Below are 27,148 nucleotides of genomic sequence, written 5' to 3' on the forward strand. Positions count from 1 at the left end.
GCTTCTAAAACCCCTCAAAGTTGGCTAAGTACCCGTTGGGAATATTTTAGTTTTCTTGCCTCAGTGGTTTACGGATGTCAGAAAAAGTGAATAACTGTATTTCTTGTAGGAAACAGATACGCATAGAGATTATCATACTTTGTGTATTCCTTGTTTAGGGGCCTGAAACGCGGCGTTGTTGGGTGTCGCTCTTGTGCTAGATTCAATAGCGCACTATAAAGAGAAGGTTAGATTGTGCCAGAGTTAGTCTTGAGGCGGTGCAATTATAAAATGCCGTCCGGATGCTCCGGCGCCCTTCTTCGAAGAAAGCAAGGACAAAGCAGTTAAGCCTAGGCTAGAAGAACCGTCCGTGCGGGCGCGGTTCTTTAGAGGTGTCGGTGGAGCGGTGGTTCCGCCCGGAGGTTTCTTTGGAGTCCCAGGGAGAGACTTTGTTATTGCAGGATGTGGCCTCTCAGGAGGCAGGTCAGGCTGAAGGGGCTTCTCAGGTTACTATACTCCCCTCCCTTCCTAGGGTGGTTAGGCCCTCTCCTTCTGTTTCCAAAGGCTTCCCCAGAGGCAGGCCAGGTTTAGCTTCAGTTGGTGTCACCCCTAGTTCTTCAGGAACTGTGCCCAGAAGCATATGCTTAAAATGGCAGAAGATTTGATTACTTTGATTAGAGGTTCTTTGCCCCTCTGATAAGAGACCTAGGGTGGAACCTGAGCTAGGGAGTTTGAGCAGGCTTGGATGTTTCAGAGTCTTGGCTGAAGACTTGCAGGAGTATTCTCCTTATTCTGATTCTGATGTGGATGATTCTACTCCTTCTGCTTCTCCTCCTGATTTTTCTTTTCAGAGACTCTTCATTCCATGAGGAGCATTTTAAGTGGGAAGGTCAGGACTTCTCTGATTCAGGAAAAGGCTTAGGAATTTTTGTTTTACCCCAGCATAGGCCTTTGGCTATACCTCCTGTTCTGGATGTGGTGGAAGATGTTTTTGCAGAGGCTTCTCTTAATCCTGATTCTTTGCCTCCTCGCCTGTTAAACGGATAGGTATTACAGGTGCCTGAAGCTCATAAGTATCTTTTAAGAGTCCTAGGGCAGACCAGAAACTGTTAGTCAGGGGCCTAAGGGTGTTAAGGCTTCTGTTGTCAAAAATCCGGTTCCTCCAGATAAAGAGGCCAGGGCTTTGGATAGATGGGGAAAGAAAGTTTATACTTCCTCCACCCTAGCTATGAGGGCTTTGAATTGCCAGTTTCACATGTTGAAATACCAAAACTATCTCCTTTCACAATTGAAGTCTAAGGTAGATGCTCTGGCTGAAGGTATTGAGTGTAGAGAGTTGCAAGATTTAGTACATGTTTCTGAACAGGTGGGTAAGCATTCTTTGCAATGTGGTTTTGATGCTGTACAGGCCTCGTCTAGGGTGGCTGCCACTGGGTCAGTTCTTGAACTGACACGCCTGGCTGAGGGATCAGAATTTATATGACCATGTTAAGACAAGGATTTTAGATGCTCCTTTACAATCTGATGTGTTGTTTGGTTCTCCTGTTGAAGCAGTCTTAAAGAAAATGGAAGACCAGGCTAAGTCTATGCAGACTGTTAAAGATTTTTTGCAGGTTCAGCCTCCGAAGTTTAGTAGAAATTGGCCTACCAAGGGGTGGACGTATCCTTCTTATGATTCCCAGTCTAGGGGTAGGTCTAGACGTGGTAGGGGCAGAGCTCAGGGCTCTTTCAGGCCTAGAACAGGGAGTTCACCTGCACAGTCTTCGGGTGAGGGCAGGGGTCAGTCCTTTCGTAAACAGACCCAATGACTTACCTTTTCAACTGCCAGAGCCTACTCGTCTGGCAGCACCTTTGGGAGGAAGGTTGGCACTCTTCAAGGAAAATTGGAGTTTAATTACCCAAGACAGATGGGTATTGGATATCATACACCAGTTACAGGTTTTATTTCCATACCTTGCCTCCTTTCAAAGGCATGCCAGACGTTCCTCCTCAGCAAAGAATAGAGGCTCACAAACAAATTTCTCTGTTACTTCAAATAGGGGCCATACAGCCGGTCCCTCTGCCAGAAGTGGGCCTAGGATTTTATTCTCGCCTGTTCCTAGTACCAAAGAGGGAACACGTGGAGACCAATTTTGGATTTATCTACCCTCAACACTTATCTGGACATTCCCAAGTTCAAAATGTTGGCGTTACAACAGCTTTTACCTCTGCTGGGCAAAGATCATTGGATGGTAACTTTGGATCTCAAAGGAGGCTTACCTTCATGTTCCTATCAGACTGAGTTGCAGGAAGTATCTGCGTTTTAGGGCTGGGACTTCTCATTATCAGTTCTCTGCATTGCCCTTTGGCTTATCTACTAAGCCCAGAGTGTTCACGAAAGTTCTGGCTCCAGTGATAGCTTTCCTCAGGCTAAAAGGAATACAGATCTATCCTTACTGGGTCCATTGGCTGATTCTGGCTCAAGGGGGGGGAGAGCTTCTTCAGCACTTGGAATATGTGATAGCAGTGCTAAGATGCCTGGGGTATTCTGTGAACGAAATAAAGTCCAGTCTAGTACCCTCTCAGGACATGTGCTTTCTGGGTGTAAGACTGAATACAGCATCCCAGATGGCCTTTTTGACCCCGGACAAACAAAAGAATCTTTCCCTTTACTTTCATCAGTTGTCTCACCAGTCCAGGCTGACTGCAAGGACAGTCCTTCAAGCCTTGGGGTTCATGGCATCTTGTATTCTGGTGCTTCCCAATGCCAAACTGCATATGAGGAAGTTACAATGGTATCTCAAAAATGTATGGACACAGCACTGCCAGGATCTGGACACTGTCACTCAAATAATACCTTGCATTCAAAAGGAATTGTTGTGGTGGGCTCAGGAATGTCACCTAAACAAGGGACTCTCTGTGTCCCGGCCAGAGGCGAGTCAGATTTTAACGACAGATGCCTCAGACAAAGCTTGGGGAGCTCATCTGAATGGAAAGTGGATACAAGACAAGTGGCCTGCCAGACTACAGCATCTACATATCAACCTGAAGGAGATGTTAGCAGTCCAGTTTGCATTAATAGCTTTCAAGGATTTACTTCTTCCAGGGCAGGTGTTGATTCTAACAGACAACACAACTGTCATGTGGTACATCATCAAGCAAGGGGGAACACATTCTTATCCTCTATGCAGGCAAGCAATGATTTTGTGGGAGACTGCTCTCAGTTTACAGCTAAATCTTCAGGCAAGGTATCTGCCGGGAGCACAGAACTCCTTAGCATATGTGTTGAGCAGACGAATTATGGATCCCCACGAGTGGAAATTGGATCCTCATGTATTTCAGAAATTGACAGTGTCATGGGGAACTCCAGACATAGATCTGTTCGCTTCTCCACTAAACCACCAGTTGCCAAAGTTTTGCACGAAAAGGTTTCATCCCACAGCTTGGAAAGTGGATGCACTTTCTTTCAGTTGGAGCAATCTTCATGTGTATGCCTTTCCACCTCTGCCTCTCCTCCCAAAGGTACTACTAAAGGCCAGACAGGACAAGCCAAGGATGATTTTGATAGCTCCAGATTGGCCTCGACAGCATTGGTACCCATTACTGAGAAGCCTGGTACGGGAGCCTCCATGGCCTTTGCCTTCGATTCCACACCTGTTGTCTCAGGAGGACAGTCATTTGCTCAATGTCAAGCTTCACTCTCTTCATCTAACAGCCTGGCATATTCTGTTTTGAACCATAGTGGGTCTCAACTTCCACAGCAAGTTTTGAATGTTATTTTGGAAGCTAGAAGGCCTAGTACAAGGAAAGTGTCGCAGATAAATGGAAGAGATTTTTATTTTGGAGTGCAGCAAAGGATTTTGATGTTTCTGAGCCTAATTTAAGTGTGGCTCTTCAATATCTTACTGAGTTACTGGACAAAGGTTTGTCCTTCTCTTCTATTAAGGTTCATGCTGCAGCAATTTCGGCTCACTATGATTGTGACCCACCATTGTTTTCTCATCCTTTGTTCAAGCATTTTCTTAGAGGGCAAAGAATATAAGAACCCCACGTAGAGCTCCTACTCCTGCTTGGGATCTCAATTTTGTGTTGGAGAAACTTACTCTACAACCTTTTGAGCCTGCAGCTACTACCGAGTTGAAATATTTATCATGGAAGACTGCTTTTTGTTGGCCATTACCTCTGCAAGAAGGGTTTCTGAGTTGCAGGCCCTTATGGCGGTTGAGCCTTTCTTAATTTTCCATAAGGATAGGGTATCTTACGCACTAATCCTTCCTTTATGCCTAAAGTGGTTTCTAGTGTGGCTTTAAACCAAACTATTCATTTGCCTACTTTTTATGCAAACCCCCAAAATAAAGGGAAAAGATTTTGCACACTTTAGATGTACACAGGCAGTTCGCGATATTATTTGGACAGAACAAAAGGATTCAGGCAGTCTCAGCAGTTATTTGTTTCTTTTGCTTTGAGTTCTCAGGGCAAGCCTGTGTCAAAACAAACTATTTCTAAGTGGATTGGGTTTTGCATTGCTTTCTGTTATTCCCATCATGGCAAGGAGATTCCAGCTGGGATTAGGCCTCATTCCACTAGGGCTACTGCCACTTGACAGCTTTTTAAGGGGGGTGGCAACTAAAGATATTTTGGAGGCAGCTACTTGGAGTTCAGTGCATACTTTCTCTAGGCATTATCACCTTCCACTTTATTCTAAATCTAGGGCTGGTTTTGCCACTGCTATTTTGCAGGGCATTTTGGCAGCTCCTTCTTCCTTATAGTTTTGCCATCCTCCCTTACCTCTGCTTTGGGATTCTACCCAAGTGTAAGGACTGCAGCAATGTGAGATGAAGAACATAGTACAGTTTTGTACCTACCATAAATGTAGATGTTGAAGATCCACATTGCTGCAGTCCAATTTACCCTCCCTCCTTCCCCTCTGTAGTTAGAGGTGGTTGTGTGGATTGGGTTGTCAGTATGGTGTATATTGTATATATTGTACATATTTTTAGTGCAAGGGTGGTTGGTTGGTTGTTTGCTGTCTTTTGGTTTTGACCTTTCTTTTTAGGGTCTTCTGACATCTGGGGCAAGAAAAGACTGAGGATATGACGTCGGTCATGCGCATTTGTACCCTGACGTCCTGATGTCAGTCAAATGCGCCTTGACCGACGTCAGCCTTATACTTTGATATTCGGGCCGACCGAGGACAGCCGACTACCCAAGTGTAAGGACTGCAGCAATGTGGATCTTCGAACATCTACATTTATGGTAGGTACAAAACTGTACTTTTCTTCTCTGTGAAGAGCTCCTAGCATTTGGTGAGATTGTTCCTTTTTTCTCTCAAAACTTTGAAATTTTCTAGTTAAATTTGTGTGTGTGCGCTGTTTTAATCAAAACCTTCCTTGTTTAAAAAAAAAAAAAAACTCTCTGTTTTAAATTGTCTCTCCCCCTCCCCCCCTTAGTGTTTGGGTGTGTGTGTGTGTGTGAGAGGATAATGGCTGAATCAAAAGCTATTTTTTCAAAGTGTACTGAGTGTGGCCACAAGCTTTCCCCTGCTGATGGCCACACTCAGTGCGTTTTGTGTCTGGGGGGCAGTACATTTGTCGGAGGCCTGCCAAATATGTGCGGCCTTCAACCCTCGGGCACTTGGATACGGGAAGAACAAGCTGATCCTGGCGGGGAAACTCCCTCAGGAGTCGGCTTCTTTTTCCTCTCCCAGCCGGACCCAAGCTACTTCTGTAGCTTCGGCGCCGGCCACTCCGGTAGCTGTACCCGGGACTCAGCCTCCCATTTCAGGTACTAGCTCCTTGGAGTCTGGGTCTTCTTCTCATAAGGAGAAGAAAAAGCATAGAGGGAAAGTCATTCTACTAAAAGACGGGCCGAGTCTCATCCCTCGGCTCCGCCTGAGAAGTTACTTAAGTCCCCTGAGAGGGTGTCCGGATCCTTATCCTCTCGGCTCCGTTCTCCTTCTTTTTCTCTGGAGCCGGAGGAGGAGGATAGGTCTCCCTCGAGGTCTTCGAGGCGGCCTTCCCGGCCTGCCTCGACTACCTCTTCGCGGTCCACTAGAAGCATCTCCGAGGCAGACATGGATCGGATGATGCGAAGATTTTTGCAGACCCAGATGCAGATGGGGATGCTCTTGCCTCCCCCCCCCCTTTGGGAGGGACGGTGGCCCCCATCTTTACCCTGATAGCTCCTTCTCCGACCCGATTTCGGGTCTCGGAGTTGTCGGATCCAGGCCCTTTCGGATACGGGGATACGTCGGCGCCGACAGGATTGGTCTCTTCGACGCTGACTATGCCTTCGAGCTTGTCGGATCCAAGCTCTTGGGGCCGAGGGTTGAGCATCGGATCGAGGGTGGTTGTGTCTTCGGCGCCCGATTGGGTCGGAGCACGCCACCTCGGATCAGATTGCTCGGCTCCGACGATCGTCTCCTCGGAGCCGAGGAGGTTGCTTTCTCAGGCTGGTGATGGCGAATCTCCTTCGGCTTTTGAGGTGGTTGAGAGGGTACTGTCGAGATCTTCCAGGTCCCGGTCGGACGCCTTCGGATCCACCCGTGCCCCCACTGTATCAGGGTCTATCTTCCATCATCCGTCCATCTGGACAGCCTGCCCAAAGCCTCCAGTTAGTTCCCAGGGAGGAACAACACCCGGTGGACGAGCCTTCTTCGGACAGTCCCGCCGAAGAGGGACCTCGAAAGCACCAGTGCAAAGGAGGCACCTGGACTCCCCCGAGTCCATTACCACGGATACAGATTTGGAGGATAAGGAGGGTTCCCCAAGGTCACCCCCCCGAAGATGTCTCATTTGGAGACATCATGGAAATGCTGCATATAAGAGGGGGGTGGTCTGCCCAAAAACCCTCCCTGGACGAATCCGTATTTCTGGAGGCCTTTGAGGCAGGCCCATCTACCTCCTGGGTGTCCCCCCCCAGCCGACCCCTTGGTGGACTTAATTACCACCAGGGCTTGGAAGGAGCCCGACACCATGGAGCCTATCCCTAGACGCCCGGATAAGGTCCTCAGCCCTCCTCCTGATAGACCTTCTTGGTCCAAAGGCGCCCGGTTGATGCTATGTTGGTGGCAGCTGCCAAGAGAGAACTTGCCAAGAAAGTTCCTCGGTCCATCCGCCCGGACAAGGAGTCCCGAGCATTGGACCGGATTGGGAAGCGGATGTTTGCGTCAGCAACCTTTGCCATAAGGTCGCTGAACTACATGGCACACACTATCCGGCTGCAACGTGACCTAATCAAAGAGTACGCTGCAGCCCCTCCGGAGTCCATGTCGATCTCGGACAAGAAAGGTTTTGAGACTCGAATGGCCACTCTAAAGTCCATCTCAAATACAACTATGCGGCTTCTTTCTCATGCCACGGAAGGAGCCGCTAGAGCCAGCGGAGCGGGAGTACTCCTGGCTCCGCCTCTGTGACTTCACGGATCCCTTCAAGGCATTCTTCGCGAACGCCCCGTACGATGGTTCAGCCTTATTTGGCCCAGCAGTTCGCGACACGCTTGTCCAAAGCGAGAAGGATGGGAAGACACTGTCGGCCGTCGGAGTCCGCTTCTCTAACCCCCAAAGATCCTTTTCCAGGAATCAGAGGGTGCAAAAGAAGCTGTGGTTTCGAAAATCTCAGCAATCCCGTCCTGCCGCGGACAACTCGTCCTCTAGAGGCAGAGGAGGACAAGGTGGACGCCGGCCCAGAGGCGGAGGGACCCGCGCAACCGGTCGAGAGAACCTTTCTCGGTGGGACCAGCGCAACAGCCCTGAGGGCTTGCCCGACTGTCCCTCTCTGGAGGCAGTCGGTGTCGGCATTGTCGGAGCACCGATCAAAGTGGGAGTCCATTACAAGCGATCGAATGGGTGCTCCGGATTATATCCAGAGGTTACCGATACCGTTCTTGCATCTCCCCAAGCCCAAACATCTCCCCGATGTCCCACCCCCATCAAGCAAACGGAGTCCGCAACTTTAGAAATTTCGCAGTTGCTAACAAAGAGCCATCCAGCCCGTCCCCAGATCAGTCGGATCGGGTTATTACTCTAGGTTCTTTTGGTGCCAAGAAAGCGGGGGACCTCAGACCCATTCTAGACCTTTAGTCCCTGAACCTGTTCATACCCAAGGAAAAGTTCGGATGGTCACCCTCAATCTATTCTCCCCTTCTGCAGGAGAACGACTGGATGTGCTCGTTGGATCTCAAGGACGCGTACTACCATATACTAATGGACAGACGGTCCAGGTGATTCCTCCGCTTCCGGCTAGGAGCCAGTCATTATCAGTTCAGGGTTCTTCCATTTGGCCTAACCTCAGCCCCCAGAGTGTTGGCAGTGGTAGCAGCCCACCTGAGACTCCAGGGCATTCAGGTGTTCCCTTACCTGGACGACTGGCTCCTCACCGCCCCCAACAAGCATCTTCTGGTTACAGCGAGACTATGCCCTATCTCTGTTTGCTCAACTGGGCATCTCAGTCAATTTAAAGAAGTCCTGCCTGTGCCCAACTCAAGCCCTAGATTTCATAGGGGCCAGGTTGGATACTCGAATCTCCAGAGTGGTTCTCACACCGACCAGAATAAACAGTTTGTACCGCCAAGTCTTGGATATTCTTCAGAGCCCAAACCCCCCAGCAGAATTAGTCCTGAGGGCGTTAGGATCTATGTCGGCGGCGATAGGCCTTTCTCTCCATGCCCGTCTACGGATGCGTGTGTTACAATGGACTCTCCCGGTCCAATGGTCTCTGTTGACCCATCCTTTGGACATGCCGATTCCCCTGAGCAGGGCATGCAGGGACTCCCTACTTTGGTGGCTGCAGGCAGAACAACTCAAGGAAGGGAGACCCTTTGTGATTCCCCCAGTCGAAGCCACGTTGACCACGGACGCTTCCTGCCTCGGGTGGGGTGGGCATTATGCAGGCAAGTCAGTCCAAGGAACGTGGACTCCTCTAGAGACTGCATTGCATATCAATGTCCTAGAGATGAGGGCAGTGCTATTGGCGTTGCAAGCTCTCCATCATCTTCTACCTCTGGGGACTATTGCAATCCAGACGGACAACATGTCCGTGGTCTGTTACATAAACAAACAGGGAGGGACCAGGTCTTATCCCCTGTGTCGAGAAGCCATGAGAGTGTGGGAATGGGCTGTTTCCACCAACCGCTTTCTGATAGCAACGCACATTCCGGGACGGACCAACATATTAGCAGACAGCGTAAGTCGGGTATTTCTCAGCCCTTACGAGTGGTCTCTGAATCCCTCTGTCGCGAAACAGATGTTCCACAAATGGGGTCAACCTCGCTGCGACCTTTTTGCCTCTCCCCTAAACTCAAAATGCAGTGAGTACTTCGCGATAGTTCTCCCCAAAGGGGAATCTCCCAGGGACGCTTTGGTTCATGCTTGGCCGCCCGGTCTTCTTTATGCATATCCTCCTCTTCCTCTGATGATGAAATTCATCCAGAAAGCCTGTCGGTTGGGGAGCAGAGTGATTCTCATTGCCCCATTCTGGCCTCGACAAGTCTGGTTCCCCTTTCTGCAGTCTCAGTGTGGCTCCCCCATGGATCCTGGATCCCAGACCAGACCTAATCTCGCATCCGACGAGATGCCACACTCCAAACCTGGTCATTCTCCGGCTCACAGCCTGGCTGATCCAGTTCCGTTAATGGCAAGGACTCCCGGTATCTCTTCCCCTGTTAAGGCTATTCTGGTGGCAGCTCATAAGCCATCAACCAGAAAACTCTACAGCAGTAAATGGAAACGTTTTTCCATCTGGGCAAAGGGTAAGGAATTAGATCCCTTCACGGTTCCTATTCCAACCATTCTGGACTTTCTATCCCTCCTTTTTGAGCAGGGAGCTAGTGCGTCCACCATTAAAGTTCAACTTGCAGCCATCTCTCATTATCATGTGGGAGATGGCATAAGTTCCTTGGCTTCAGCCAAAATTTGCAAAGCCTTCCTAAAAGGTGTGTTCCTCTTAAAGCCTCTCATTAAACCGGCTATGCCTCCATGGGATCTTACCTTGGTCTTACAAGCATTAACAGGACCACCTTTCGAACCTGCGGCCTCTGTGCCCTTAAAGTTCTTATCTTGGAAGACAGCCTTCTTGGTAGCGATCACTTCTGCCAAGCGGGTATCAGAGCTACAAGCCTTGTGCATTAAGTATCCATACCTTATTTTTCACAAAGATAGGGTTGCCCTCAGGACTAATCCTTCTATTCTTCCTAAGGTAGCCACAGAATCTAACATTAATCAATCTATTAACCTCCCTGTTTTCTTTCCTAGCTTCCAAAACAAAGGTGAATACACATTGCACAAATTAGATGTACACAGACAACTGCGTTTTTACTTGCATAGGACTAAAGATTTCCGCAAGTCAGACCAATTGTTTGTTTCCTATGCTAAATCAGCCATGGGCAAACCAATTTCTAAGGTGACAGTATCAAATTGGATTTCTCAATGTATCAGACAGGCATACATTTCAATTGGTAGACCAGCTCCGGTTATCATTCGGGCACATTCTACCAGATCTGTGGCTACCTCAACAGCGTTTTGGTCTAGAGTTCCAGTTGACAATATTTGCTCAGCAGCTACCTGGTCCTCTTCCCATACGTTCATTTCTCATTACAAGCTGGACATGATCTCCAGAAGTAGGGCTTCCTTTGGCTCCGCGGTGCTTCGGAGTATCCTTCCGTAGGGACCACCCAGGGCCTTTAGGTAAGCTGGGGACTCTGTCCCACAGGTTGCAGATCAAATGAAGTAACTACTTCAGATATAGAAGTTATGTACTCACCATAACGTTCCATCTGAGTAGATACTTCATTTGTCTGCAACCGACCCCCCCTGCCATCCCCCGAACCTCGGTAAAATATTGTCCTGCGGAGAATTCTCTCCGTCTTTAGCTTATAGGGCAAAACAACCGATCTGAGGTAATGTGGTTGGTAGCATGGGATTATGGGTAGGGGGAGGAGCTAGGAGCTCGGATCTTGAAGCTTGGAAAGCTGCCGGCTCGGATCCGAGGTTGGATCCGAATCCCACAGGTTGCAGACAAATGAAGTATCTACTCAGATGGAACGTTATGGTGAGTACATAACTTCTATTTCTACCCCTCTTAAGAGATAAAGGAAGTTTTCCCTGATGAAGAACAGTATTCATATGACGATTGTCTTGTTTATTCTTCAAAGACCCCCCCCCCGGCTGTGATTCTTGATGAAATTGGTACCCTTTCTCCAGACTGTTCTTTAGAGGAGCTCTTATTCAGAGATACATTGGTCAGAATGATGCCCCATTTTTAATGGAAAGTACCAAGATCACACACACACACAGCAAAGATACCATGCCCTTGTGGATATGGATATTCCTAAGCCTTCTGACAACCTCCTTGTTCTGGATGCTCTTATAGATACCTTTATTAATGGTTCTATGAATCCAGAATCCCAACCTTCTGCTGCTCTGAAATGAGAGAGGTTTTGTAAGGGTCCTGAAGATCAGAAGTTTCTTTACAAGAATCTTTCTTCTGAATCTGCTGTTAGTTCACTTTCTGCAGAGAAATCTACTATACTATTGCTGTCCTCCAAAGTATTCCTACAGATTAGGATAGCAGGGCCATGAATAGGTATGGGGAAGAAGGTTTATACCTCTGCTACCTTGGCTTAGAACAGTCAACTATCAGACTGTTGTGACAAAGTACCTTTTATCTTATCTTCTATAACCTAGGAGAAGTTATTGCCATGCCAGTATCTGACAATACAGTAAAAAGTTGATTATCAGAACTAATTGGGACCTAGGGTAGTTTGGATAATCAAACTGTTTGGATAATCAAAAATATAATTGAACCGGATAAAAAAACTTCTAAAAATGTTTTTGATGAACATTAAACAAAAATAAAACAAATTTACTGTAAGTACAAAACTGTACAGTATATTATTGTAGTACAAGCTCAAAAAACACTCCAGTGAATACTTGTAAAGTTTGAATATTCAGACTTTGATTTTTCCTACCCAAAAACTTTGGAAGGCTGCGTTCGAATAATTGACGTTTGGATAATCGACTCTCTACTGTAAGTCTTTTGCTTTAACTGTCCTTAATTGTGCCTCTCACCTGACCAGGGACTCAATCAAGTGCCGTTATTATGCTGCTGATGCATCTAGGTCTGTCATTTGCAAGTATTCTTGGTTAAGGCTCAGTCCTTACCAGAGGATGTCAAAGCTAAATTGTTAGATTCTCCTCTGGGCAAACAGTATCCTTTTGGATCTGTGGCTGCTGTTCAAGACTGTAGAAGGGAAGGGGAAAAGTTAGTCAAGGTTTGAAGCAAAGTTTCTTTCTTCTGTGCCTAAATTCCAGAAGAACTAGGCCCTTTTGTTAAGAGAACAAAACCAGCCCCAAAAGGGCAGAAGGACTGACAATCAGAAGTTTCATGACAAATTTGAGCAGGACAATTGGGGATTTAAGTCTGCCTTTGATAACCCCCAGCCTTGTAACTATTTCCATTTACCTTCTCCCTTTCCCCTCACCCAGGTTCCCCTACCCCAAAGACTTTTTTTTTTTTTTTCCTTCTTCTTCCAACCTGGAAGGCAGTCACTTTGGACAAGTGGGTTACTTCCATTCTAGAAAAGGGGTACATAATGTCCTGAAAGTCCCCCCTCTTTTTTTCAGGAATTTCTCAGTCTACTCCAGATCAGTTGCCTCATGTTCTCCCACTCTTTTGCTGGATATCTTACTGCAGGGAATTATTCAGCTGGTTCCCAACACTCAGTTAGCCACAGACTTTTATTCCAGGATGTTTCTGGTCCTCAGAAAAGAGAGCTCTTGGAGACCAATTCTGCAGCTTTCCTTTCTCAACAATTGTCAATGTGCAAAGCTTCAGAATGCTAACTCTCCAGTCCCTGTGCCCTATGATCCTTCCACAGGCCTTTTTAGTGTCTTTGGATGTTAAGGATGCCTACCTTCATATCCCTGGCCATCCTCTTTTTCAGGAAATTCTTGAGATTCTCTGTGTTTTTATGACATTATGAGCTTTGTGCTTTGCCCTTTAGTATTTCTGTCCCCCCCCCCCCCAAAGTGTCCAACTCCAGCCATAGCCTTATGTAAACTTCAAAAAGTTCAAATATTCCTTTGTCTGGACAATTTACTTCTTCAAGTTCTCTCTCATATCTGTGCTATGAAGGGTCTGGATTTCACAGCGAACATTTGTCTTAGTATGGAGTTTACTCTGAACCAAAACAAATAAATAAATCAGTCTCGACTCCCTCTTAAGACCTGATCTTTCTAGGATGCAGGCTCAACACCCTGGCAGTGCAGTTTCCCTTCCTATAGACTTTTTGTTTTTAACACAGTTCTTCCAGAACCTTTTCCTGTTGAAGATTACATCAGCAAGAGAGTTTTTTTAGGGCTCATGGCATCAACCATTCCTATGCTTTCTTATGCCAGACTCCACATGAAGAAGATACAGTGGTACCTCATGTCAGTTTATCTTCAGCAATGCTGTCGACTAGACTTCTGATTCCTCTCTTGACTTTTATCAGGAAAAAGTTACTTTGGTGGATTGACCAGATTTCCCTCAAACTGGGGATGACCTTTCCAGTTCTTTCCCTTTTGTCAAGAGTTTTACACTGATGCTTCTGATCTGGCATGGGGCACCTTTTCCAACAACGTCAAGGTCTGAGGGTGTAGGAAAGGAAAAGGACCGTATAAATAACAAGGAATGAGAGTTTTGAATTACCTTTGGACTCCAGGCCCCCTCAGAGTAGTCACAGACAACACGACTGTCATGTGGTTCATAAACAAACAAGGGGGACTGAGTCTTAACATCTTTGCAGGTTGGCCTTGATGGCATGGAAAATTGCTATTTAGCACAGTCTTATTTAGACAGTTTACATTCCCTAAGAAAGGAACACAGTGGCAGACATGTTTGAGCAGATCCAAAGCAGACCCTCACAAATGGATGTTAAACAGGGCTGTCTTTTTTTATTTTTATTTATTTATCCTTTGAGTCTTTGTTGACTAACTCCCACTAGGCTAGTAGCCTCTTTTCAGTGGAGACCCAAGGTGGCGGTCATACTGCTGGGGAAATTTGGCCAGGGCATCAGGGAACTTCCTCTACACTTTAATAGGTACCATGTGATCTTTTACATCCACGTGCGCTACTATCAATTCGGCATATGAAGTGTCAGTTTACCATCTCATCTGAAGGAAGACACACTCGGGAGTGCAGCACAACCCCCACAAACACAAACACGTGCACACACACACACACACACACACACACATACACACATACACACACACACACTGCACTGCAGTATCAGTCTTCTTGACATTGTCTATCAGTGGGGCTCTCCACAAGTAGAACTTTTTGCCTCTTCCCAAAAATAAACAACCAAAACTGTTCTGTTCCAGGGATCTATGCTCCCAGGCATGGGAGACAGATGCCTTGCCTTTTTCTTGGAAGGGGAGGTTCCTCATTGATTTCCCTCCCATACCTCTTTTGCCAAGAGTCCTTCACATAATTATGAAGGACAATCCAAAAATCTTGCTAGAGACCCCTTTTTGGCCCATACACCACTGGTTCCCCCCTTCTCTTTCTTCTGGTCACGGCAGTCATCACAAGTAACCTTGCAGGATATTTATGATTCCTTTCAGGTACCACTTTTCTGAGGATGCGATTCAGGTTTTACAGGAGGGTAGAAAACCAGTCACCAAAAAATCTCATGTTTCAAAAATATGAAAGATTTTCCTTTGTGGTGCAAAAACAAGAACCAGCACCCATATTTCGTGGGAATTCCTATGTTTCTCTCATTTGTGTGAGTTGCTTACATATGGTCTAGCATACTCCTCAGTGAACGTAAATTTGTTGGTAATATCAGCTTGTCTGCCTATAGACTTAACCCTTGTCTTCACATTCTGAGGTCAAATCATTTTAAAATGTGTCCTACATATTAGGCCAGCAAGAAAGCCACTTTCTCCTTCTTGGGACATCAGCTATGTTCTGGAAAAATTCCCTTTGAGCCATATGTCAGTTTTTCCCTGAAACTTTGTACTTGGAAGACTATGCTACTAGTTGCCCTTATGTCTGCCAAGAGAGTTTCAGAGCTGCAGGCTTTGATGGGAATTCCACCCTTCTGGTATTCCATGGGGATAAGGTTACTCTCTAATCCTTTCTTCATTCCCAAAGTGGTTAATGAGCTGTCCTTGAGCCCAGTCCAGCAGTCTTCCTTTCTGTCCTTCTCCTAATGATGCTTCACTTGTTGGATGTGCATAGACAATTGAGAATTTGTTTGGACAAGGCTAAGGACATTAGGGGGAAAAAAGGACAAAGGACATTAGGAAATTAAACCAGCTCTTTGTGTCATTTCAGAAAAAGAAATCGGGTTTACCAGTCTCTAAGCAAACTACTTCTTCCTGGATTTTTAAAGCAATTTCCTTTTGTCATTGTTTTCATAGGAAACAGCTTCCCACTTCTGTCAAGCCTAATTCCACTAAAGCTGTAGCTTTTTCTGGAGCCTTTTTCAAAGGCTTGGATTCTAGAGGCATTCTTTTGTTCTTGGTTCATACTTTTACTTAGCATTACAAGATAAATGTGTTTCTAGAGTCAGAATGAGTTTGCTAGGTCCATCTTTCAGGGTTTGTTGGAACGCAGCTCTGCTGCTTCCTCCTCCTGTCCTTCTGATAAGCTTTAGTACTCTCCTAATCGTTAATACTGCAAGAGTGATCTTGGAAGAACATAGTATAGTTGTGTAAGAATTTACCACAACAGTAGATGTCCCACTGATCACTGTTGCAGTATTGCATCCCACTCTCCAACCTCCTAGTTGGACTTCTTTTCAATTTCCTGGCCATTGTAGATCCTTTCCTTTCCTGTTCCATGCTGGACATGTGCATATGAAAATAGTTACCTCTCCTTCTGCTTCAGTTCTTTGGTCTGGGGCAAGCAATTTCTGAGGTAATCCTCACTCTTACATCCCTTGCATATGTCTCGCCTTTACTCTTCGGGCATACATTGAAAGTATGGTGCAAGGAAGTCACCTAAGCTTTGTTATACTGGCTGGATATACGAGCATCCTTACAGAATATCCCATCAGTTAATACTGCAACAGTTATCAATAGAATATCTACTGTTATGTTAACTTCTTACACAACTGTAGATTCATTGAATGAGTAATGAGTATCAGTGCATCCATGCTTTTTCACATGCAGGTGTTGCCTGTAGCTCCTCACTTGCCAATATGCTCAGTGTTGTGAAATACTTTCTGGAGCCCAGCTCCTTTAAAACTACAGCTAAGCTAAGTACACTGTGCTGATCATGACCAGCTGCTTTACTGAAATGTGTTGCATTTACTGCAATAGACCACACCGTGTCCTGGTTAGAAACGCATCAGTTTGATATAGCTTTATTTCAGCCCTTCATAATGTCCCACAATAATAGCCATTCACTGCATCGATTTGTAGGCAAGTACTAGGTTAGCTGCCGTTGTGGGCCATTTTATTCTTAGCCAGTTTCCCTTTTTGTGCTCAAAATAATGTAACCCATTTGGTTATAGATTGGCCTTAACTATCCCTTGATTGATAATTATATATTACCCCTAATAAGAATAACTGGGATTATACCATAGATAATTTGAGGGGACCCGTGCATGGGGTAAAACATTTAGGAGCTACCTCTGTCCAGTAGTAGTATGGGGGGGGGGGTCCTGAGGTAAATTTTCTGTTTCCTATCCATAGATCCAAGCTGCACTTGAAAATAGGGATGAAATTTGTTTTATGTAGATGAGCAGTGTGTTGTACTTGAGATTTTCTGCTACTGTAGTCCTGCTCTTCAGATGTAGTACTCGGCAGATAGCCCTGGAGTTCGTTACTTTATACCCCGATAACTGTAAACCTTGTAAGACTAATGTGCATAATACATAAAGCAGTACTGTGAACTATGATTGATGATTCAGTAGGATAATGTGGATTTTTTTCCTCCCTTAACTTTACAGAGTAAGTTTGCTGAAGGAAGACCGTATCTGCTGAATCTAGTATATTTTTTCTGATGAGCGTGTAGCTGCATTAGGTGAAGATCTTACAGTAATTCAGTGTCTCGACTGACCTATATCCCTTGATATGTTACATAGAGTTATTGTTGATAAGCTTAGTATACTGAAAGTAAATGTGTGTGTGGTACGGCAACAAAATGCAGCAAGTGCATGTAAAAACCTTGGATCACGCGCCTGCTCACTTCAGCAGTAGTATTCTGCAGAGCTATGTATTTGCTTCACTTCTTCTGGGGATCTTTTTTCAGATCTCTGATGGGGAATGAACTCTGTATTACAAAATATGCAAATGACTGAAAATTAGGTAATGTAGTCCTATCCCAAGAGGGCACCGGAGAGCTCAGGCAAGATGGCTGTCTAGGCTCAGCGCTCTGGAAAAAGGGTCACAGGATGAAGGTCAGAGATTAAAGGGAGCAACAGCTGGTCAAATTTAAAGCAGCTCTACAGGAAGAACAATTTTGTAAACTGTTCCAAAAGCATGAAGGCAGTCACTGATGGTGTAGGCCTAATGAGGAAAACAAGAGGCAGTCTACAAAGATAAGTTAATAAGTAGAAAGAAATAATCCAGGACTGGGAAGATGACAGAGCAGCTCTGAGATCAGAGGTGCAGGAACCCAGCAAAAGGCTGACAAAAGTAGAAAAAAGATTCAGTGGCAAACAGGAAAAATGGATGAATTGGAAAACAGAGCCAGACAAAACAACATAAAGATAATAATAATAATAGAATACCTGTAACTTTAAAGAGAAACAGGCACAGGTTCCACATAGAGGGAGAAGCACAAGCTTTTGCTACAGAGACTGTACAGTGGAAGCTGGAGTAACAGATGCAAAGAAGTAAATTCAAATATCCCACCAGAAATGGACTAGAAGACAAACTTGTGAAGGGCCTGAAGGGAGGTAGAGTTAAAATTGCCATGGATAACATCTGATGTAGATGTACTTGTGGGGAAAAGAACTAAAGAGGAAATAAACAAAGTCAGACATAGTAAAGTCAACAAGATAATTGTGGCAGAAGAGATGCTGGGAATTACTGACAGAAATGTATTCATTTTTTTTGCTGTTTGTTTACCAGGTAAGTGGGCTGGTTTATTGACCCTTTTCAACGATGATCTAGTATCAAGAGCAGTAAAGACAACAATTTACATAAGTAGAAGTTAAGACCATACATTTATGTACATACATCACAACCTCTACAGCTAATATCCTACCACATCCTGGAACAAACTGGAATTGGAAATTAGATCACTAATAAAACCAACGAATATTAGGATAGCTTACCGTCTGCCCTCTCTTGCCTACAGTTCTGCTTAACTGTTAGTTCTCCTAGCCATCTTAACTACGTAATTACCTGCCACTCAATCTTAAATATATCCTTTATTTATATACTGCCTGTATTATCCTCACTAACTGTAACATTCTTAGCTAAGCTATCAAACTTTGCATTTGTTTCTACTCCTAACTTATATTAAATGGCAACTTAACTCTGTAATTTTTATGATTTGATTATTCCAATTGAAAATGTTTTTGTTATTTTTTTAAATTTCTAAATGTTTTTATTACTTTTTTTTGTAAATCTGTGGAGCTTTTCTCCCGGGCCATTGATGAAAAAGGGCTATCATCTGAGTCGGGCAAACCTGGTCAACAAATGTAAAATAAATAAATAGTAAATAAACTTCATGCATGCAATAACTTGAAAAGATCAGCTATAGCAATAATTGAAAAGAAACATAACATATACAATTGGTATGATACAGAAAATTGTTATATACATTTTGTCTGTACAGGTGTACAAAGTGTTATCAGAACAAAAATGGCTCATAGGTAGTAATGACTGGCATTCTCCACAGATGATAACAGCAATGTCGGATTTAATCAAGTATCCGCTCTTAGATGTCTTATTAGATATTATCTATTGTCATGGTAACAGTTGCATGCAAAGTCCAACTTGAGGTAATTATTAAGCATGTCTTTAAAACTTTCTTAACATTTTCTTGTTTTTTGATTTTGGTAAGCAGGTGGTTCCAGGTTGAATGTCCCAGTCTTGAAAAAGCTATCTCCTACTTGTGTGTTAATCTTGGGCAAGAGAGGCAGAAATCATTTTCTTCTGAGCTTCTGTGGTTGTATGAGTTGTTTTGAAATGGTAGTTTGACTTTTCAGAGGTGGGGAGGGGGGTAATTGCCTTTTTCAAGACCTTGAAAGTTAGTGTTTTAAGTAGAAAAGTTGCCTTATAGTGATGGATAGACAATTTTTTTCGTAGCAACTCATTGATTTTTGGCGTTAGTCATAAAGATAAATCTGAAGATTTTGTTCTTTGAAAAATGAAGGAAGAAACATGGAAAAACAAAGAAAATATGAGGCAAGTATACAAAAAGGATACAGAAAGCAGAAAGCAGAAGATCAGAAGAGGAAACTCTGATTTATTGTCACAGCAGAAGCAGGGACTGTGCTACAAGAAGCAGAAGAAGAACATACTCTCAAAGAAGAGAAGCTCGGGGGATTCAGACACGCACTGCTGGATCCCTGACATCCTCAGCAGGCTGTATCAGTCAAAGCAGGTGGGAAGGAAAGCAAAATTGAACAGTAGGAGGGAAACCAAACCAGAGAAGGAGGCTGAGAGGAGGGAAGCCATCAGTAACTGGACAAGTATGGTCATACACAGTGCGAGGGGGATGAGAGAAGAAATGAGAGGCAGTGCAAGAGAAGAAAATGAATGGATGTACTCTACTTAACCGCATCATGTGCAGGCCCTGGGTTTCGACCGCATGATAAAAGAACTGGGAGACTAAAGCCATTGAGGGGACTGCACAAAAGGGGGTAAATGAGAATGAAAAGAACTAATGGGATCTGTGAACAGGGGCACTATTCAGAGGTAAGAATTTTTAATGCACTGTTACGTTTTTCCTATGATGCACCATATTTTATAATTTTTGTATTTCCATATAAAAAAAGCTTTCTTTTTGAAGCAGTAGGCAAAAGTGTTATGATATACTAAATAAAAAATGGGGAAGCAGAGAGAGAGAGAGTGAAATAATTGTGGAAATGCTAGTCATAGGTTTGACTACTGTGTATTAAAATAAAGTGAAATGGAATGCATGAAATTGTCACTTAAAGTAGGATCGAAGACAAAGAAAACAAGCAACGACTATCAGAAAGGGGAACAATTAAACAGCAGCAAACAGGAGGCGATCATGGAAAACAGATGGGAGGCGATCATGGAGAAGGTAAAGCAAGTAGGACTGGGTCAAAATAGAACCAGGAAAAATGTCAAAGTGAATGACCCAAGTCTGGTGCTCCATTTGCAAGCAGGAGGGTGCAAAAAGTCAAAAAGGCAGAATCCAAAGACAGACTATCCAGCTCTCCAGTAAAACTGGGAGAGGAAAGCCATTCAAAGGCAGCAGTGAGGAGGGAAGGTGGGAGGCACAAAACTATAGAAAAAGGAAAGGAATGAGGGCAGACCTAAAAGTGCTAACTTGGAGCATAGGTGTTTCATACCCAAGCAAAACCAAAACTGTATACAGCAGGATAAGTAGGATACAAGGGGATTTGGTATTGTTCCAGGAGAGAAACAAATAAGGGTAAAAGGGAGAGGAAAGATCATGAGCTCACAGTACTCTAAAGCAGAAGCAGTAAAGCAGGGATAGCAAGAGGGGAGTGACCATCCCATTCAGAAAGGGATTACATGTGGTGACTTGAAAGGGTGCAAAAAAGGGGGAGTGGTGCTGGATCATTTGGCAAGAAAGAGTAAATGGAACAAGAAGATGGACAGTAGGGAACTTATATTCCCCCAAAAGGATACAGAGGACTTGCATCAGGATTGTTAAAGAATGGGATCAGGTAAAGAGAGATGGGGAGGAAATCATTGGAAGGGGCATCAGTGAAACACTAGATTCCAAGAAAGACAGGCAGTTTGGAAAAAAAGATTGCAGTCTAAAGATGAAAAGAGACTTGGAAAGGAATTTGAAAGGACAGTAGAAGGATATGTGGAGGGAGAGACACCCTGAAAGAGTCCACATTTTTAGACATATCTTGATTCAAGCCAGTAGATTTGATAGGATACCAGGGAAAGAGGAATCTCTGAAAATGGTGGAGGAGTTAGACGTACAGCAGAGATGCATATCAGACCATGTAGTGGTGGCAGTGACAGTAGAGAAGGAAGCAAGGGAGGGGTTGGGATGAAGTTGGGTGAGCTACAGTAGGAAATATTAGGCAAGGAAGCAACACTTACAAAAACTGATATAGGATATGGTGGAGGAGAGGACTATAGACAAAACAGAATTGGGGAAATGCCAGTGGGACAGAATCAAAACAGCAGTTGGGGAAATCAAGTGAAATGATTGGTGGAAAGGAGGCAAGATTAGGAGTTAAACTGACAGGAGAACTGAGCATGATGTACAAGAAAGTGTGGAAAGCTGATATAGACAGCAAAGCATTAAGGACAGAGGAAGCTGTAATAAAAATTCAAAAAACAATCACCAATGTCACGGAAGAAATGCTTAATACAAACTTTTAAGTGATTTTGTCCCACAAATTGTAAGAGATTTCATCAGGATACAAATAGAATCATAATTTCCACATTTAAAAGCTTCTACAAGAAATTATATGATATCACAAACTGAAACGTAAACAAAAAAGTATAAAAAAAACAAGTTAATGTAAACAAATGAATAACTTGTTGAAACTATTATATAGTTTTGGTGGCACACATTTTTAAAACAGAAATGATTAGTGAATGTTTGTTTAATCCATTTGGAACCGAGGCATTTAACTTTATCTGTCATACCAGTTCCTTAAAATCCAACCTATCTTTACAGCTATTATTCATTCTGTTCCAAAAAACACATTCCAGCACAAAAATAAACACTTATAGAAACAGGCACAGCTGTGGTTAAACTGTGTTTGCTAAAACATTTTTTATGTCCTTATAACAAATGGCGCTGTTGTGTTCATAAATTCATTTATTTAATTTTCTTTCTATTTTGCCGACATAAAAACTGCTGCAGGCTGCACATACAGCCACATAAACCACCCCAGATGTGTCAAAGTTAAGTCTACCTGCTGTCCTAATTAATTTTTCAAAGTCTGCCAGAGAAATCCGTGAACCCTGATGTATAAAACGGCATTGGTTACAGGAACTATTTATACATTTTGAATCTTGTGTCCTTCAGTTCAACCCCTTGAAATTCTGAAAGTCTCTTTAAAGAGTGGTTTCTCCTAAAAATAAAATAGGGAACAAAACCTAGCTTTGTTTTCAAGATGTCAGAAATGAGAAACCAGTTTTTCCTGATAATGGATGTTTTTGCTCCTGTAGCAACCAAAAAGGTTAATAAGAAATCCAATAAAAAGTGCCAGGGCACGCTGGTTTACAATCAGAAAGTTTATTCCACAATGTATTAAAATCCACTCTAGGTACTCAGCTCGAGAAACAAAAATGTCAGCTCGACAGAGGAATGTGTTAACGCTCTTACATCAACACTTCCAATATGCGTTTTTGTCCTTAGGACTTCATCAGGACCAAAAAGGTTAATACCATAGCAGCATTAAAAACAGGTTGATTATGAGTACCACTGTCAATGAATTTGTGTAAAATGTGAGAAAATTCAACTGTCTATAACCTACAACTTCATTTTTCATTTCCAACATAAAATCACTCGGGTACTTCCTGTTTGAAAATGTACCACACAGTTTATACAATTCAGCTGAAAAGCTATCCTTAGATGTTAATCTGGACAAACAAACCATTTGCTCCTTCACAGTGGTTTTGCTTCCATGCCACCAAGACCATGTTTGCAAAAATGGGGGCTGAAAGCTACCCCTATTGTCACACTGTAATCTTGCTCAAAAAATTCATCCTGGTATTGAAAGTCAAGTCCATCTAGGTGCAAACCACATAAATCAATTTGTTACTGATATGCTGTTGAATATAAAGAATTTCAGCAAACCACTGCATGCCTGATTTGTGGGGAATAACTAAAAATGGGTCATGAATATCAGGTGTTACAAACAAAACATTGTCATAAAAATCCATATCTCTTATCTGATAAAGAAAATGCCATGAGTCCACCAGGACCCATGGATACCAATTGTGTACTTTAAAAGTCTGATCCACAAGGAATGCCAAGGGTTCTGTTTTGTCCCACCTCCACCTAGCCACAATAATAGGAAGTAAAGGGGGACTGAAAATGTCTTTGTGGACCTTCGGTATCCCAAACATTTGCGAGATCACAGGGTTATTTGTGGATTAAAAAAAAAATCCATTCTTGGGAAATACTACCTTACAGTAGCAAGTCATACAACACTTAATCTCATTAAATAAAACCGATGTGTAAAACTTCTTATTCAAAACAGAGTTGAACATTTTTCCTTAATCCAGATGGTACATCCTCATCGGGTTTCATCACCTGTAAAGTCTTATCTTTTGAAATAGGTAGAAGGGAGGACTCCTCTGAACTCAAGTTGTAAAAAGATTTACTAGGCTTACCTTTCACCAAATGTGTAATGTTATGTCTCATTTTCACATTGTTTTTGAAAACCCAGCAGGCCAGGGTGGGTATTGGGGTTAAAACAGATTTCCTAATAAACTGTTCTTGACAAATGTATGTCATTTCTAAGTAATAACTTAAAATCAATAAGTATGTTAACTGAATCACCTCTGACTTCTTTCCCCAAAAGGGGAAGTGTACATCTGTAATACAATATTCACTAGAGTTAAAAATTGTAAAATTGTTTTCCACATCTAGTACACATTCTGTTCCCTGGTCATTCGATTGTTCATGTAATTCTTTTCATGTTGTCTGAGAGTTGTCAGTCTCATGTAAAAAAAAGTCCTGCTGTTGGTGTGGAAATTGTTATCCTAGTTGGCTATCCATTCTGGGGGCGGGATATGTAGAAAGCCTTCCTGGACTTTCTCACTGTTAACTCGATGCTTATGTGTGGTTTTCATTGGTATTTGTGTCTCTAGGTAGTAGATGCTGTATACTTGGCTTAGAGTATGCCCTTCCCTGTTTGTAATATCAATTCACATTGCCCGTTAACTTTATCAAAAAATGAATAAAATTCAGCTTTGTAATTGTCAAAAATTAAATCCGTAGTAATGGATCGATTTATGGAGTTAAATCTCTTCATTAAGCTTGTCAGTTTGATCTTTGTTATCCTTTTAATCATTCCAAAAATTCACAGCCCTCTCAATCAAAAAACCTGGTATTTGTAAAGTCGAGAATCTATGCACAGTCCATTTGGAAATTTCCAGAATTGCAAATCTTATTGTCCAACCGTAAGCTTTTTAATTTTAAAAGCTTTTCAAACCTCTGTGTTTATTACTGCACAGAGCCAAACGCATCCTCCAGATTCACAATCTGAGGTAAAAAAAACTTGTTTTGAAGATATAAATCCAAGTAACCTGATTACTTCTCTGACTGTTACCTGGTTAGTATTCTCTATTGTTTGAGCTGTGCCCCAATATCAGAAGTGTGCATTCTTGTGTAGAAGCTTCCTGTTCTCTGTTGCATAATTAGCAAAATACTGCAAAGTTCACCTCTAGGTAAATTACTTCCCATAAGTTGCGACATCTATTTTAATATAACTGTCAAACCTGTAACTAAAATGGAATATTCTTTGATTTCAATTGAAGCTCCATTACTTACCCTTGAAAAGAAATCCAGTGACAAAAAAACTCCACGAAACAAATAAGTCAACAAATACAAGTCAAATGTAGATTTAGTTATCAAAATGACCAATTGTAAATCACTAATGTTTCTAAAGAAATGTATGTTTAATATAAAATCTTCAGTGCTTTTGTCCCACAGTTGTAAGAGACTTCAGAATACTAAATTATGTCATAAATTCCCACTACGGGAAATTATTTCACAAAATCAAAAATGAACCAACCCAAAACATTGTTTAAAAAATTTGTTTTAAAATACTAATATGTAAACAAATGAACAACTTTTTCAAACCATATATCAAATTATGGTGGCACATATATTTATCCTGCATCCACCTTGCACACCTTAATGGATTGATTCTAGCTGGGGAGTGAGGTGTGTCCTGCTCCACTGCCTTCCCTTCCCCAATTCCCCCGCCACACCCCCATGCTGTCTTATTTATATATCACTGTCTTCATCCTGCTCCCACCCACTTCTTATCACCCATTAAAGGTGCACACAACTTCAGTAACACTACATCACCTTCTTTAAGCACCTTTATGTGGTATGTTCTCACCCTAAAATTCCACAGAGTTTTCATCAGCGTCCACACTTGAATAAATCTAGTAACAAACAGCGCATCATTCTCAACCCTTTAACCTTCCATGTACATTCTTTGGTCCTCTCTCAGCATGATATACTCCTGCCACTTGCTTTCAGAAATCCTTTTCTACCCTACCCTAACCTCCACAGTGCCTCCTCACCTCACCATCTTACTCCACCTTCCTTTGACCCAGTACACTAGACTATCAGTAACCCCATCTCTTCTCCCGTCTCTCAACATATCCCTTACTGGACTACCACAAAGCCCCACAGTCACTGACTTGAACCCCAAGACCGACCTCACTCCTTAACAGGCTCCATTCTCCGCCTATCACTCGCACAACTTCACCCTCCCTTTACCTCATCTCCTCCAAGCATACCAAACTCCAACAACCTCCCCTCAAACTTCCTGAACACCTCTGTAAAGTCACCCCTCTCCTACTCCTGCTGCTCCTCAAAGCCAACATTGAATCCAATCCAGGCCCCACCCACCACATAACAGCCATAACTTTTCCCAACACTTCCACCCTCTCCTGTGCAGTAATCGGTGCTTAAAGCATCTCTAATAAACCTTGGCCAGATAAACACTTTCCTTACAACCCACTCACCTGATATCACAGCTGTTACTGAAACATGGCTCCCACAAATCATTACTGATTTTCATCATCTACTTCCCTCATATGTATCCCTTCAAGACACAAGACCATCAGTAGACAAGGTGGAGGTGCTGTCATTCTTTATAAAAAACAACCTTAAACCAACTATCATTGCTTAAGCAAATACCTCTTCAGATACTGAATGCAAATGGATCCTTCTAAAACTTCTGTCCTGGAAGAACAGTTGCCTTCCAGTAGCAGTCACCTACCCCCCCTCCTCCAGCTTCTGCTAAATGTTTTTAGAAACCAGTTGAAGGCTTTCAGCCGAAGCACTTGTTCATTATTAATTAAAGTTTTGTTAGCCCAACATGTGTGCTGTAATCCCTACCCTTTCATTTGCTTTCTGAAGACCCTATCTTTCTTTGAAATCTCCAGCAGCAACTGGAATAAAGTTACATGACAGAATAAAGTTTTATTTAGAGCATGCAAAGCTTTAAATTGAATCTAATAGATGTGTTGTACACTACTTCCAAAGTTAACTTTGTGTAATAGCCAGTAAGTAGTTGTGTTAATAGGCTAACAGCCATAGGGTGAATCTTTGTCATCTTTGTTTTTGTTTTATTTTTATTTTTGTAGGGAACACATTATTCAGTTCCAGTTTACATATAAAAGCAGTATTAGTACTATCCCAAACAAAAGTATACAGTAGGCTGTCTCCCAGATGACTTAAGTGATCATCTCCCCACCTTCCTACTCTAGATACACTCCAATCATCCCAAACCAGTAGTCTACAAATTTGTACGAGATGACCGTAACCTTACCCCACGATACCTAAATACTGTCCTAAGCTACTGCAACTGGGAACCACTACTGGCACTCGGGTTAGACCAGGCAGTAGACTACTTCAGTACTACCTTCTCTAACATCCTTAACAGTCTAGCTCTCAGCATAAAGATTAGAGATAAAGCCAACTACGCACCCTGGCTAAATGGGGACACCAGAGCCTTACTAAAAGCTAGAGATAAAGCCTGGAAAATCTGGAAAACTGACAAAACCCCTAGCTCCAGACAATACTATCAACAGCTTAGAAACAAGGCCAAGGCCGAATCCAAAATAAACAAACAAAGCTATTTTCTTAGCGCCCACAGGAAATATTCAAATAGTCCACAAAAATTCTGGCATGCCATTAACTCCCTACTAAAGTCAGGCAAAACCTCATCCCCAGCACCCATCTCTACTAACAATACTCTAGACATAGATTCTCAATTTAATAACCATTTTACTAAATCCATCCTAGTCCTGTCCAGTCAAATAACCAAAAACAGTCTACCTCACTCACAACCTATCCCATCCCAC

General features: G+C 43.1%; 1 protein-coding gene across 1 annotated transcript in view; it reads left to right on the forward strand.

Moving 5' to 3' along the window:
• Window positions 1-27,148, forward strand: part of GTPBP6 (GTP binding protein 6 (putative)) — a 668,350-nt gene that overhangs the window by 75,286 nt on the left and 565,916 nt on the right. The window lies entirely within an intron of this gene.

This window comes from Protopterus annectens, chromosome 5.part0, assembly GCF_019279795.1.
Source record: "Protopterus annectens isolate FY-2018-M chromosome 5.part0, PAN1.0, whole genome shotgun sequence".
In the NCBI taxonomy this organism is placed as follows: Eukaryota; Metazoa; Chordata; order Ceratodontiformes; family Protopteridae; genus Protopterus; species Protopterus annectens.